Consider the following 13,632-nt stretch of genomic DNA (forward strand, 5'->3'; position numbering starts at 1 on the left):
GAAGTGCTGTCTAGTGTTTTTAAACTCAAGAAGGCTGTAAAGTGCCTTATGGAAAAAATGTGTGTTAGATGAGTTTTGTTGAGCCACAAGTTACAGTGCTGTTAGCCATGAGTTCAGTGTTAATGAAGCAACAATGTGTATTAAATACGGTGTCATTAAACAGAAAACACATGTAAAACAAAGTTACGTATTGATCAGTTGACAAAAACATTGCGGCTAGAGGCTCACAGAAACTTAACCCTGCATTTCTCCTAGGAACAATGTCTCATTACTCGCTAACTCAGTGTTCAAGGTGACTTTATAGAACATAACTACCACAAATAACAAGAATTGATTGTGACACCCCGAGATATTTACCCAAAATAAATGAAAATTTGTGTTTAAAAAAATCTATATTTAAGTTTTATAACAGTTTTTTTCATAATTGTCCCAAACTAGAAACTATCTATATTAATTTTCTGTTACTATCATAACAAATTACCACAAATGTAGCCACTTTCAACAACGCAAATTTTTATTTCACAGTTTCCATAGATCAGAAGTCCAGTCGACTCAGCTTAGAATCTCACAAGGCTGAAATCAAGGTGTTGATAAAGCTAAGTTCCTTTCTGAAAGTTCTCGGTGGCAGTCCATTTCCTTGCTCGTTTTTCCATTTTCTTTCCTGGCTGTTGACCTGAAATTTATCATTACCATTACATCTGGTTAAAGATTAGGGAGATTAGGGCAGTTTAGTCTTTGCATTGGCTAAAGACCCATGGGATCTGATGAATGCAGGATGATCACTACCAAAATGAGGATGGGGCTCTATATGCTGAGTCTGGATGAGATGGTGACCAACGCGAACAGAGTTGAGATGGCACTGAGCTGAGAATTCAATGAAGAGATATGAATGATGCAGATCTCCTTCTGACTCCAGGTATTTCATAGCTGCAGCTCCCAGGTCTGTAGAAAACTACTCGGAGCGCTGAGGTCTCACCTCTCTATTCTTGGGTATGTTCCCCTCCCACTATGGAGAAATTAATGTAAAAATACTCATTTCCCTATCTCTTCCCCTCCAGGTCCTCCCAATCTCTCTAAGAACTTAGTCTCTACCTAGACAATTCCATTTGCTTCACTCGCAAGAAAAGTAAAAGAAGCATTATGGAGCTGCGTTTTTTCTTCTGTTGTGGATCCATTTTTATTAGGCAAGCTTGAGGAGCTCAGAAAGGGGAAGTGCTCAGTCTAAACTCTGGGATGGGCATAAACTTTGGCTCCTAGGTAAGATAAACCTTCGCCTCATACCTGCAATTATATCACTCTTGTCCAGGGATATAAGTAGGTACCAAAATAAATCATAGAAAACTAAGACGAAAGGTTCATCATTGAATCTATGTGGTTATTTGTATATGTACATTTATGTATGTATGAACTACTAAACCTTGATCACCTCACTAAATTCCCAGACATTTACCACAATGTAATAGTAGTTATCACAAAGTAGTTCTTGAATATAGGATATTTAACTCAAAACTCACTTATTTATATCAATCTCAACAACAGGAACTTGAGAGAGAAACTTCAATTTTCCTGCCCTATATCTTTCTCCATCCAACTAGATGATCCCCTGGCCACTACATTAATCTACCCATTCCTCTGCATAGCCCCAAATGCCAATGAACCCCTGCAACTGGAAGTCTCTACCATAACCTTCATATTTTTTAGAATCAAAGCCTTGGTCTTTCTCTACTTATCATCTGCCCCTTTGGATTTATTATTTCTAGCAGTTTCACTGTTTTTCATTTAATGACACAAACTAAAATTCTTGAATCTTATTTCATTTATCTCTTTCTCTTGCCTATACCACCTATATACACTCAGTCAACTTTTTAAAATATTTCTCAATTCATTCCTTTATTTTTATTCCCATTGCCACTGCCTTGGTCTAGCTCCTTTGCAGTCCATTCTTTGGCTATTGAATTACCTCTAAATCAGTCTCCCTGGCTTCAGTTTTATTTCATTCACCCATCAATCATCCCAGGTACCACAGGCAGATTGACCTACCTAATAAATGGAAGAGATTTAGTTTTTAGCTTATTGAAAGCTACCAGTGATTCACAGTATAAAAAACTCAATATATATTTGTGAAATGAAAGAATAAATATTACTCAGATTGTCTATCATGGAACTTTGCATATGAGAGGCACTCAAGAATTGGAATAAATTTCCAATTGATATTAATTTTTAATAGATCTTGAAAGAGAAAGTCTGAATGCATAGAAATCTAAATATTTTCCTCATAAAGAAGATAATCAGAATTGTCTCCTAAAATATGTCTCAACAATATTCCAGCAACACTCCCAGATCTTTAAAATGATCCTTTTAGCAACTTTAGTGCTAACTTCATCGTCTTAGTGAGCTCCTGGTATGCTTAGTTTCACGTAAGGGTCTTCACAAAGTGAAATTTCCCATAGATTCAAACATTTCTCCCAAACTTCTGATTTTTTTCTGTAATATTTCAAGTATGTCACTATCATAGCCTTTGTTAAATACAAACACACACACTTATGCACACACACATGCATTTAATAAATGAATTAATTTTTGAAACATAAAAGTAAAGCTTTATGCCAATTGCAATATTTCATTTCTTAAGTATTCCTTCAAGTTCAAAATTAGAGTAGTTTTATTTATTTTCAGTGTAAATAGAACAACTGAAATCCCTCATTAGAATTCTAAATACCTAAAAGTCAAAACATATATCAATTATACTAAACCATTTAGTCTATCAGGCAGTTTAATAATTCCCAAAGGAAATGAGAAAGCTAATTACTTGGGTAATATAAATCCCCAAAAAGCTAGTCTCAAGCATAAAAATAGAGGAAACAATAACACTATACAGCAAGGATAGAAAGTAATTTTTTCTAGAAAATCCCTTTTCTTCAATTTTCATGGTTCAGGTTATGCCAGTCGTATTCAATAGCTATGTAATTTTCTCTCTCTAACCAGTGACGACTATTTTTACAGTGGAGAATGAGTTCTGTACAAGGTCAAAAACAGTGTGAATGATTCTATAAGGAAAGTTCTTTGAACAAAGTTCATTTAAGACCATTTACTAGCAGAGGCAGAAAACTGTTTCCATTATCCACATGAACCAGCATTACTGCTGTAAGTCGGAAGCACGGTTGCCAAGAGTGATGTGAGTCATTAAGCTTCAAGCAGACGCCAAGACTCAAAGGTCCAGGGTGTTGCACGCTGTTCCAGTATAGTGCAGCCCTTATCATCTAGGCAATCAGAGGTCAAATGAAGAAAGCATGAGTCTACTATTACAGAAGATTATTTGGCATACACTCTCAATTTTTTACTGTCTTCCCTGGTGGTCAATAGCGTTAACCTGAAATGCCATAAATTTTATACAGAACTTGCCATAAGAAGCATCATTCCTTTAGATAAAACTTGAAAGTGAATTGCCTACATCATGAATAACTTGCTACTGCATGCCAATTTACTGCTTTGGGATGACCACTGATGCTCTATTTTTAGTGAAAAGAAACCTAATAATTTCACTAGTCCCAATCTTCTCATCACCACACTCTGATCTCTGCCCAGTCAGCATTAACACAGAGAATGTTCAGTCGGGAGGAAGCACCTGGTATTGCCTCCTTATGCATACAGCCGGAGGGATGGGATATGGAAGGAAGAACCACAGACTTCTCTTTGTAAGCTGCATCCTAAATATGAGCCAGAAGAATGAATATTTATTACACTGACTTTCAAAAGGAAATATTTAAAATTGAAGACATAATGAGACAGAAACAGAACACCAAACATACTAAAATTCATCAGATAATTTAATGGTTTTCCAGTATTCTCAGTCTCTCCCTCTATGACTTCTCCTTTTCTGCCTTCAAACATGTTCATTACTACTTTATTAAAAATCGATTTTTAACTCATGCTACCCATCGTGCCAACTAATGTTCTTTCTGTTTCTAACACTCAAATTCCCCTTGTTTTATGCCTTCATCCCTCTCTGTTCTCTCTTAGAACTCCATGCTCCAGCCGTACCAGACTAGGGACAATTTCCCAATGGGACCCGATCTTTCGTTCCTGGCCTTTGCCAATGCTGCTCTCCACTTCAAAAGTTTTCCATGCTTACCTTCCTTTCTTAACAAATTCATACTCTAATCACCTCCTCTTCCAGACCTGTTATGACAGTCCAATAGGTTCAACTTCCCTATGCTCCATTTGTATCCAATTTTTATTTCTATTTCATCACTTTTCATGCTGTGTTTTACTTGTCATATTATTTGACTCAAGAGTATATTCTCCTTGAATATAGGAACTGTGTCTTTTATCTCTCTAGTCCCGGCCTAAGCACAGTCCCCAGCACTCAACAAGTACTGAATATTTATTGAATAAATAAATGCAAATAAACAAAATGTATTCAAAACAATGATTTCACTGTGCTTTTGATCCACAAATTCAGTCTCTAGGAATTGATCTGAAGTAGTCTATTAGACAACTGTGTAAAGATGTCAACACATACAGGGGACACAACTCTATGGTATTGTCTTAAGTCTTGAGCTTAGTGGTGAGTATATGTACGTCCATTTTATTTTCCTTTATATATTTTTGTTATGTCTGAACTATATCCTAATGAACTTTAAAAATATAAAGATACATATAAAAGCCACACAAGAAAATATTATTTATAATAGTGAATAACTCGGAAAAACTAAAGTATATTTCAATAGGATACTGGTAAAATTAATTATAGTACACGGATATAAGTTGAAGTCTACATAAGCATCGAAAATCTTAGATCATCTTTTTCATGGAAAAATGACCATGATATATTATTCAGTGGGAAAAACAAGCAGATTGCAAAACACAAATTATATTATGACCCTATTTATTTTAAACTGTGTATTAATACAAAAGGTACCTTAAAGGTAAAAGGTTCATTGTGGTTAATTCTGGGTGGTAAGATTTTAGGATATATACATATTCTGCTTTAAGTATGATTTAAATGTTTCTAAAATAATTGATTAATATTCAGAAAAAAATGTTGTTTTCATTTGAAAAACAATTTCCTCAAAATATTAGGTAATTTGTTTTTTATATTTCTTTCAAAATCAAAAGGAATCCAGAGGGTGTTTTGTTGCTGTTTTTGTTTTTATTTTGATTTTTTATTTGTTTGCTTCAAAACAGGTAATGATCTATAGTTAAATAATAAACCAAGGAACACACAACAAAACAAATTTATTTTTTAAGATAATATATAAAACATCTCATTCTTTCCTCTTTATGTTATAATTAGAAAGCACAGTTTTCCTATGTTCCTATTTTCTACCCATATTGTGGAAGGAGAAACAGGGGAGGGACAGGAAAGGGGAAAATGAAGACTTGATGAGACAAAATAAGGCTGACATATAAAGATAGAATAAGAATTCTCAAATTTATTCAGTCCCATTCCTCTTTGAAAATCTCATGAAAAATGTGTATCCTCACCGAAAAAAATGTCTATTCACGCAGCCTTTGCATATAACTTGAGTGGATTCATAGATTCTGTGAAGCAGATGCACACCTCAGGACACAAGACGTGATCTAGAGAGACAGAAAAAGCAGAACACCACACAGAGCTAGACGCAAAAAACTGGAGAAGCAAAGTCTAGATGCAGATTATCTGTACGGCAAACCTTTCTCATCTCCGTTAGTTATAGTTGCTACAAACGCATTTTAAAACCAGAGAGTCTTTATCACTTCAGACAGGAGTAGGCAGTAACATTTCTTATCACTTGTCTTAAAAAGAAGATTTTCTTTTGAAAAGGGTGGATTCCAGCTCTAGATGCAGAAATGCGGAAGTGAACATCTGCACCCATGCTTTAACAACTAGAAAAGATATGAGCATAGTAGGTTCATAACAGGTGACACTCTGAATGGAATTTCATCAAGCCAAGCTTTGTGATCTTGAAAGTCTGGTTTCCCATAATCCAAATCTAGAAACCTTGGAAGGAGAAGATGCATGAGGTAGGGGTTGGGGATTGAGTGTGGGGAAAACATGGAAGAACAAAGGAGGCTTAATCAGAATTTAATTTAAAAAAACAGTTGAATGGGAAATTAGACAATTTTGCAGAATGATATCTGTGGGCTAATTTCAATAATTTACATCTGAGGAGCAGTTGCCAATTTTTATTCATACTGTAACCTAAGGAACTAAAAGTTTGTTATATAACAAACTTTTTAATATAGGATAGAGTTTGTTATTTTGTCTACAACTAATCTATTCTTCCTACTGTGCCCCCCGTTGTTTGTGAAGTAAATACCCAATCTAATCTAAAGTTTAGTCTGATAGCAAAAAAGAGCCCCTCAGGACAAGTTCAGTCTCTTAGATAAAAACGCTCAGTCTTGCAGACAACATCCCTCCAGCCGCTTCTCTCCCTAAGATGAGACAGCTGTACTGCTCACATGCTCTAGACTAGAGGCAGAGGGGAGCAATTTACGATTCTTGAATACAGGTTGCTTCCCAACCTGTCGTCAGGCTCCTCTAGTCTCCAGCACAGAAGTTGGCCCTGGTAAACTTTTGGTCCATTCTTCTTTGGTTGGACCCATGTTTCTGCTCAGGGTTCAGGGACAGAAGGTCTCGTCGTATCTCCTGCTGGCACTAAAGATAGTTCTAAGGCCTGACTTTGATCCTACCACTTCCTGGCACAGATGATCCATCCTATGGCCATGGCTAAAGGGCCATGCTGCTAGTCCAGTGCTTTCTGTCAAGTTCTCCCAGCATGTGGTGTGGGTCAGTCTGCAAAGTGCACATCTACCTTCCTCCCAGAGTTGCAAAGAAGGGCTTGAAGAAGTCCCACCTCTCTTTACTATGTGATATACATATATATATATATATATATATATATTTTTTTTTTTTTTTGCTGAGGAAGATTCACCCTGAGCTAACGTCTGTGCGAGTCTTCCTCTATTTTGTATGTGGATTGTCATCACAGCACGACTGATGAGAGGTGTAGGTCCGCCCCTGGGATCTGAACCCATGAACCTGGGCTGCCGAAGCAGAGCGCGAGAACTTAACCACTAGGCCACGGGCTGGCCCTTACTTTGTGATATTTTTATCTATCTGACACATTACCTGCTCTAGATTGAAGTCTGGAGAATAGAAATTGAGACCCCTGTGGGGTTTTTTTTTTTTCTTTTGGTGAGGAAGCTTGGCCCTGAGCTAATATCTGTTGCCAATCTTTCTCTTTTTGCTTGAGGAAGACGGTCACTGAACTAACATCTGTGCCTATCTTCTTCTATTTTTTGCATGTGGGACCCCGCAACAGCATGGCTTGATGAGCAAGTGTGAGTCTGTGCCTCAGATCCGAACCCAAGAACCTGGGCCACGGAAGTGGAGCACGAGAACTTAACCACTACACCACCGGGCCAGCCCTAGAGACCCCTGCTTTTGACCACTTCACACGATACTTTGTCTCTTTCATCTTTCTCCTTCCCACAATCCCTCAAGACTGGAAAAGTGAACTTTCCCCTTTTCCTCTTCCTCTTCTACCTATCAAAATTTCTTCTATTGAAAACCCAGTGTTCTAACCTGCTGAACAAGATTTCTCCCATGTTTAAAGAGAAATAAACTTTAAACAGTTCATCAACCACCAGCCTGGTTTGCAAAGCAAAGGATAGAAGCGAAAACTCTCCTTTTGAATTTCAGAACCTAAGATCTCTTCCTGGATTCATGGATGCTCAAGTGAACAAGAGTGAAGGAAGGCTCAGGAGGTCTTCAAAAAGGGAATCACGTTAAAAATTTAAGCTATTAACGTTGCTCTATATCCCACGTCATCCCTCTGTTGCCCCTGTGCACACTCAGATAAATTAAGCATCCCTTAACAGCAAAAGTTAATTTACAGGAAGCATTGACAGAAAAGTAATAGATAGAAATACCAGCGCCTGCCCCCTCCTCTACTTTCCCACTTCTGGCCCCAAGGCATGCTGGGATGGCTGTGGTGCACAGCTAAAGCAAAGATCATTGTTCCTCCTAAACCATGGTTCGGCTTCCAGCACTCAGTTCCGGGAGGAGATTCAGTGGAATTGCACTGAGTCTCAGGGCATCACCTTGACTGAAAGCAGGGAAGCACTTAACACTATGTGAATTAGCCTCCGCCAATGAACAAAACTATATAGTTCCTTTCCCAATGTCCGTCCATCAGAGTGGAACCTGTTTTATAATTCTCTCTCTCCCAAGGCTCTCATAGCAGAATTATTTCCTCCTGAGACTCCGAAAGAAGAGACTCGAATTGTCTATTAGCTCAACTACTTTATCTTACTTAAAAAGACAAGTTTAATAAATCAGAACATGCTTATGGCTGAATCCTGTCTGCCAGTATCATGCTATCTTTAATTCATGAGTGTACGGACGACACGAAATTTCAACAGTAGTATGGCCTTGAGTCTTTTTTTAATCTCTGGGGGAAAATTCCCAGGTACAAATTAAAATCTTATTTCACATTTTTCATCCCTACTTCCAAGTTGATATATTCACATCCAGAATCTTTAGAAATAAAAGAAGGTAAAAGCGATTCATGGTGAGAAGCAGAGGAAAAGAGGGCAAAGTTCAAGTCTACTTTTCTAACCACCCTAGAAAAACCAGATGTTCTCTGAAAAACCACATTTGAGAACATGGTGAGAAGGACATAACAATTTGCAGATGTTGGGGATTGGGGCTGGGACATGGTCCCATACAGAGTTAATAGTTAATGGGGAGAGGAAAAATTTGTTCCTTGTCAGGGTAAGCTGGAAAACACTTCCAGGGGATATGCCTTAGTCCATTTGAGCTGCTATAACAAAATGCCATAGACTGGGTGGCCTATAAACAATGCAAAGTTATTTCTCACAGCCCTGGAGACTGGGAATCCAAGATCAAGTCCACTGGAAGATTTGGTGTCAGGTGAGAATCTGCTTCCCCCCAGAGGGCTGTCTTGTTTGCTGTAACCTCACATGGGGAAAGGAGCAAGGGAGCTCTCTGGGGTCTCTTTTATAAAGGAACTAATCCCATTCACGAGGTCTCTGCTCTCATGACCTAATCCCCTCCCAAAGGCCCCACCTCCCAATACCATTACACTGGGGATTTTTTTTCAACATATGAATTTTGGGGAAACACAAACATTCAGTCCATAGCAGGAAATTGGAAAAAAGAATTCAAATTTGTTAGGCTAGAGTTTTCAAATTCATCATCATTCCAAGAGGTTTTGCTCTGTATTAACAGGGTTGTCACATTGTGAGGCAAGTTGCCCGGCTTCTGTTGAAGTATTCTGTCAAAACATTTAAGCTTCTCACCATCTTTCTCACTAAATCCTTGTGAGAATTATTCAATTTAACCCTTGCAAAGTATTGATTTCATAAAATTTTTGAAAACACAAAACATTTTTAAAGGAAAAATTTTACTTTAATTACCACATATCTCCCCAAGTAACTGAGCTCATTGAAGGCAAGTAAAGAGGTTTGATCATCGCTGGTCAACACTATGTTACACCTGGCATATGGCAGGCACTTGAGAGAAGAAGAAGGGAGAGAGAGAGAGAGAAAAACAAAAGAAAGAACAAAAGAATGGAGAGAAGGAAGCAAGGAGAAAGGAAATAAAGAACAAAGGAACACAGAGGGAAGATGAATAAGTAAATATTAGACAGACATAGCAATGTTTCCTGACTTATACAAAATAGTAAATCTTGTATCAGTTGCTGACAGAGAATACCTCAGGGAGTAACTGAAGGAAAACTGAAAAAAAATAAATATCTTTTAGGCCAGTAGTATTCTGAATATTTGAGAACGGTCAGGTCTGGGCCTGAGGAAAAGTCCTCAGATAGCAGATTTGGCCACGGCAGATCAAATCTCTATACCACGCAGTCACAGGGGTCTTCAACGCCTCGTGTAACTGGGGAACACACGCTGAGAATGTCCAAATAGTCCGCCTGTGCCACAGACACTACAGCTCTGGAAGCTTTATTAATTCACAGCTGCTCTCAGAGCTGATGCTGTAAAACAAAGAGATCTGTACTCTGGGAGGGGTGTGTGTGTAAATATGTGCTCACATAAGTGTATGCAAGCAGAAGGATCAGTCTTGTTTCATTACCTTTTGTGTATAATATTCAGTAACTTTGGATAGCTTTCTTCTGGTTACAAAACTAAAATAATGATTAAGAAATTTTGGAAAATCACACCAAAAAAGAAATAAAAATTATTTATAATGTCTCAAATAAGCACTATTAATATTTTGGTATATATCTCCCAGGATATTTTCTACTAGGATTATACTATGCATAACATTTTATAAAATATTCACATAATATTAATCATCCTGAATATTATTGCCTGCCATGAAGTATATATTCTTCTGCCATGCATTATTAATGCCTATAAGTATTCCCATCATATAGATTCGAGGTCCTTCAATAATACTCTATGGTTGTAAATGTGAGTAGTTTAGATTTTATTTTATGTTTGCTGTTAAATATTAGTGCTCTAATTCACATCCATGATTATTTCCTTAGGGTAAATTTTAGGAGAAAAAATTACTTGATCAAAAGATATTATCACTTAAAATATTCTGATACATATTACCAAATTGTTCCACACAAATGTGTCACTTATTCCCTTCTATAACATGTAAGTCACATTTACCTGAACTATTGCCAACACTGGCTATCATTTTTCCTCAATTTTTCATATTTTAAAATGAAAAAGGTATAGATTTTTATTTTCTTCAATTAATTGTGAGGTTAAATAAATCCTGTTCTTTTTTCATTTTGTATTGCTTTGTTAGCTCATGTCCTAATCACTTTTTTGTTATTTGTGTTTTCATTACTCATTCTTTCATTATTTTTTGTAAAGGCTCTTTATTTCATGAGAATATTCACTTTTTGTTTTTTTTTTTAATACTTTATCAAGTTGTTTTTTATTGTGGTAAGAACATTTCACATGAGCTCTACCCTTTTAACAAAATTTTAAGTGTACAATACAGTATTGTTAACGATAGGCATAATGTTGTGTAGTAGGTCTCTAGAACTTACTTATTTTGCATAACTGAAACTTACTTTTTTTAATTTTTATTCATAATACGTTGACATTCAAGAATTTTGAGTTTTTTGTAGACAAATGTACCAATTACCATTGTTTTTACTTTTAACGGATCATGATTTGAGGTAGAGATCTTATTTTCTTATATTTGATAATGCTTTCAGCTTCACTCTTTAAATAAACTGTTATTTTCCTACTGATTTGAAATTTTACTTTGCCATATATCAAATTCTGATTACAATTAAAGCCTGTGGCTGACATTTTTATTCAGTTCCATTAATCTGATTGTTGGGATTTGGTGGTAATCACATGCTGTTTTGATTACCATGGTCCAGTTTTGATATCAACTACTTGGTAGTGCTATTACACCTTACCCTTCATTTTAAAAAAAGAAATGTATACCCTTCTCCCCTTTTTTGTTCTTCCATTAAACTTTTGTATGACTTTAAGTTCCAAAAAATTCTTTGGAAGTACATAATGGAATTGAATTAAGCCTTTAAATTAATAGGATAAAATTAACATCTTTACAATATTCATACTTCCCATCCTGGAACATGATATACATTTATCTAATCAAGGCTTTTATTGTGTCTCAAGTAAAGTGTATTAGCTCTATTTATATAGGTTCTACACTCTTCTTGTTCATTTTATTAGTCCTTGATCATCCAGAAAATATTTTGGGGGGAGCCTTTCATGAACCAGGCAATGTGTTAACTTATTCCTGAAATTCTGCTACTAATGTGAATGAAAACTGTTCTCCACAACGTTTCGTGATCATTGATGATAAATAATATAGCTCTTTATTTTTCTACGTGTATTTTATAAATATCTAATTTCTTGTTAACCTCAATAATTTTGAGTTATCTGGATAGCAAGTCACATTATCTACAAATAATGATAATTTTGCACCATCTTTTTGAATATTTTTACTTCAAATTTGTGTTTCTTTATAGTATTTGGTAATGGATTCCAGAATAGTATAAAGAAGGACATATTAGTAAGCCTAGAATTAATCATAATAATCTTTGTCCCTATGATCAATTTTCATTCTTCATTTTGTGTATGTTTTCTCTGTTTTACTTCATTTTTAATTATGAGAGCTTTGTCAATTTTGTTAGACTTTTTAAGGAAGCAATTTTTGATATTAATCTATAACATGTGAAGATTTTTCAAATTATTAAAGTCTCCCTTTTGCCCTATTATTCATGCCTATGTTCTCCTTAATTTTTATTTTTGGGATTAAAAAACATATTTTTAATAGAACACAATTATTTCATTTTCTTTCTTCCTACTTTAATAAGGAAGGTTTCAAGGTATAAGTTTTTCTATTATTATATGTATGGATGCATTTTCTAAACGGGACAAAATTTTAATTTAAATTTAATTTAATTTTAATTATTTAATTTTTTCATTTAATTAATTAAAAATTAATTTTTTTAATTTAAAGTAGATTTAATTTCTGACCATGAGCTACCAGCCTGTTTGGTGCAAAGAACTTTCTCAAGTCTTTTCTGTGTTAGACTTTACACCGGTGGTTCACAAGGAGTCCACTCCCGGTACTGGGGCCTGTGGAGTTCTCTCCCATATTAATTTTGAGCTCGGACATGAGACTGGCTTTGGCCCCGCGTCAGCAGCCATGATGCGAGCCGAGGGTTGATAAGCATTTGTACACTGGGATTGTCTTCCTGGAACCCAGTCTCCATGCTATGAGGAATTCCAGGCTATTCTCCTAGGAGAGAAGACACACGAAAATCTTATGGAGGATAAGACACCACGTGGAGAACCGAGGTGATCTGGCCAAGCTCCCAGCTTCAAGCAGCTGACACTACATGGAGTAATACACCACCCGGTCAACCAAAAGGATCGTGAGAAAAAAATAAATGCTGTTATTTTAAGCCACTAAGTGTTGAGAATGTTTGCTATGCAACAAGAGAAAACTGACAGTTTTTCTGTTTAAACTTGATCTGACTCACTGATTTTTCTCTTTAGCCAAGTTTCAGAGAAAGCTGCCGAGCAGGAAGATATCTCAGTCTCCACATGTCAAGTACGCCACCACACCAAGAAGGCAGGAATGTCCACAACTAAATGTGGATTGAAGAACCATTTTTTTCTCTTCTGTTTTCTGGTGCTGATGAATCCTTGCATCATTTCTGTATCATTTTGTTAGGGATCCAACAGAAACACAGGGGATGACTTCCTAAATATCGATACTTTCAAAATCCTTGAATGTAATTCTAAATCATATCTCCTTTTGAAAATGTAAGATGTCATGCATAACATTTGACCAAAGATGATTTGCTGTGAGTTATAGATCTCTCTAAATAAATGAGAAATTTGTGTGCCCTCTCCTCAGAAAAATATGTCTGTATGAAGAAAGGAATTATTACAAACAGTTTCAGCAGGTTCATGGATCACCTGATGCAAAATCATGGACTCATTAAGGAAAATATGCGGTGATTTTCAAATATATTTTAGCCAACTAATCTGCCCTCACATAAAAGCTTACTGGGAAGAAAAACAAATAAAACAGAAAAAAACAGAGCTATCATAGTTGAAACCAAGGTGGTGTCTGACAACCCTCCTGTT

The 13,632-nt window shown here is 36.1% G+C and overlaps 1 long non-coding RNA gene across 24 annotated transcripts in view; it reads right to left on the reverse strand.

Annotated features, from left to right (window-relative positions):
- LOC131403854 (uncharacterized) overlaps window positions 1–13,632 on the reverse strand; it is a 132,414-nt gene that overhangs the window by 117,246 nt on the left and 1,536 nt on the right. For all 24 annotated transcript variants that reach the window (XR_009219591.1, XR_009219585.1, XR_009219589.1 and 21 more), the window contains exons 2-4: window positions 12,511–12,775; window positions 5,488–5,583; window positions 3,626–3,707 (exon numbers count right to left, since the gene is read on the reverse strand). This is a non-coding gene — a long non-coding RNA (uncharacterized LOC131403854). The remainder of the gene's footprint in view (window positions 1–3,625; window positions 3,708–5,487; window positions 5,584–12,510; window positions 12,776–13,632) is intronic.

This window comes from Diceros bicornis, unplaced genomic scaffold (genome assembly GCF_020826845.1).
Source record: "Diceros bicornis minor isolate mBicDic1 unplaced genomic scaffold, mDicBic1.mat.cur scaffold_93_ctg1, whole genome shotgun sequence".
Classification (NCBI taxonomy): Eukaryota; Metazoa; Chordata; class Mammalia; order Perissodactyla; family Rhinocerotidae; genus Diceros; species Diceros bicornis.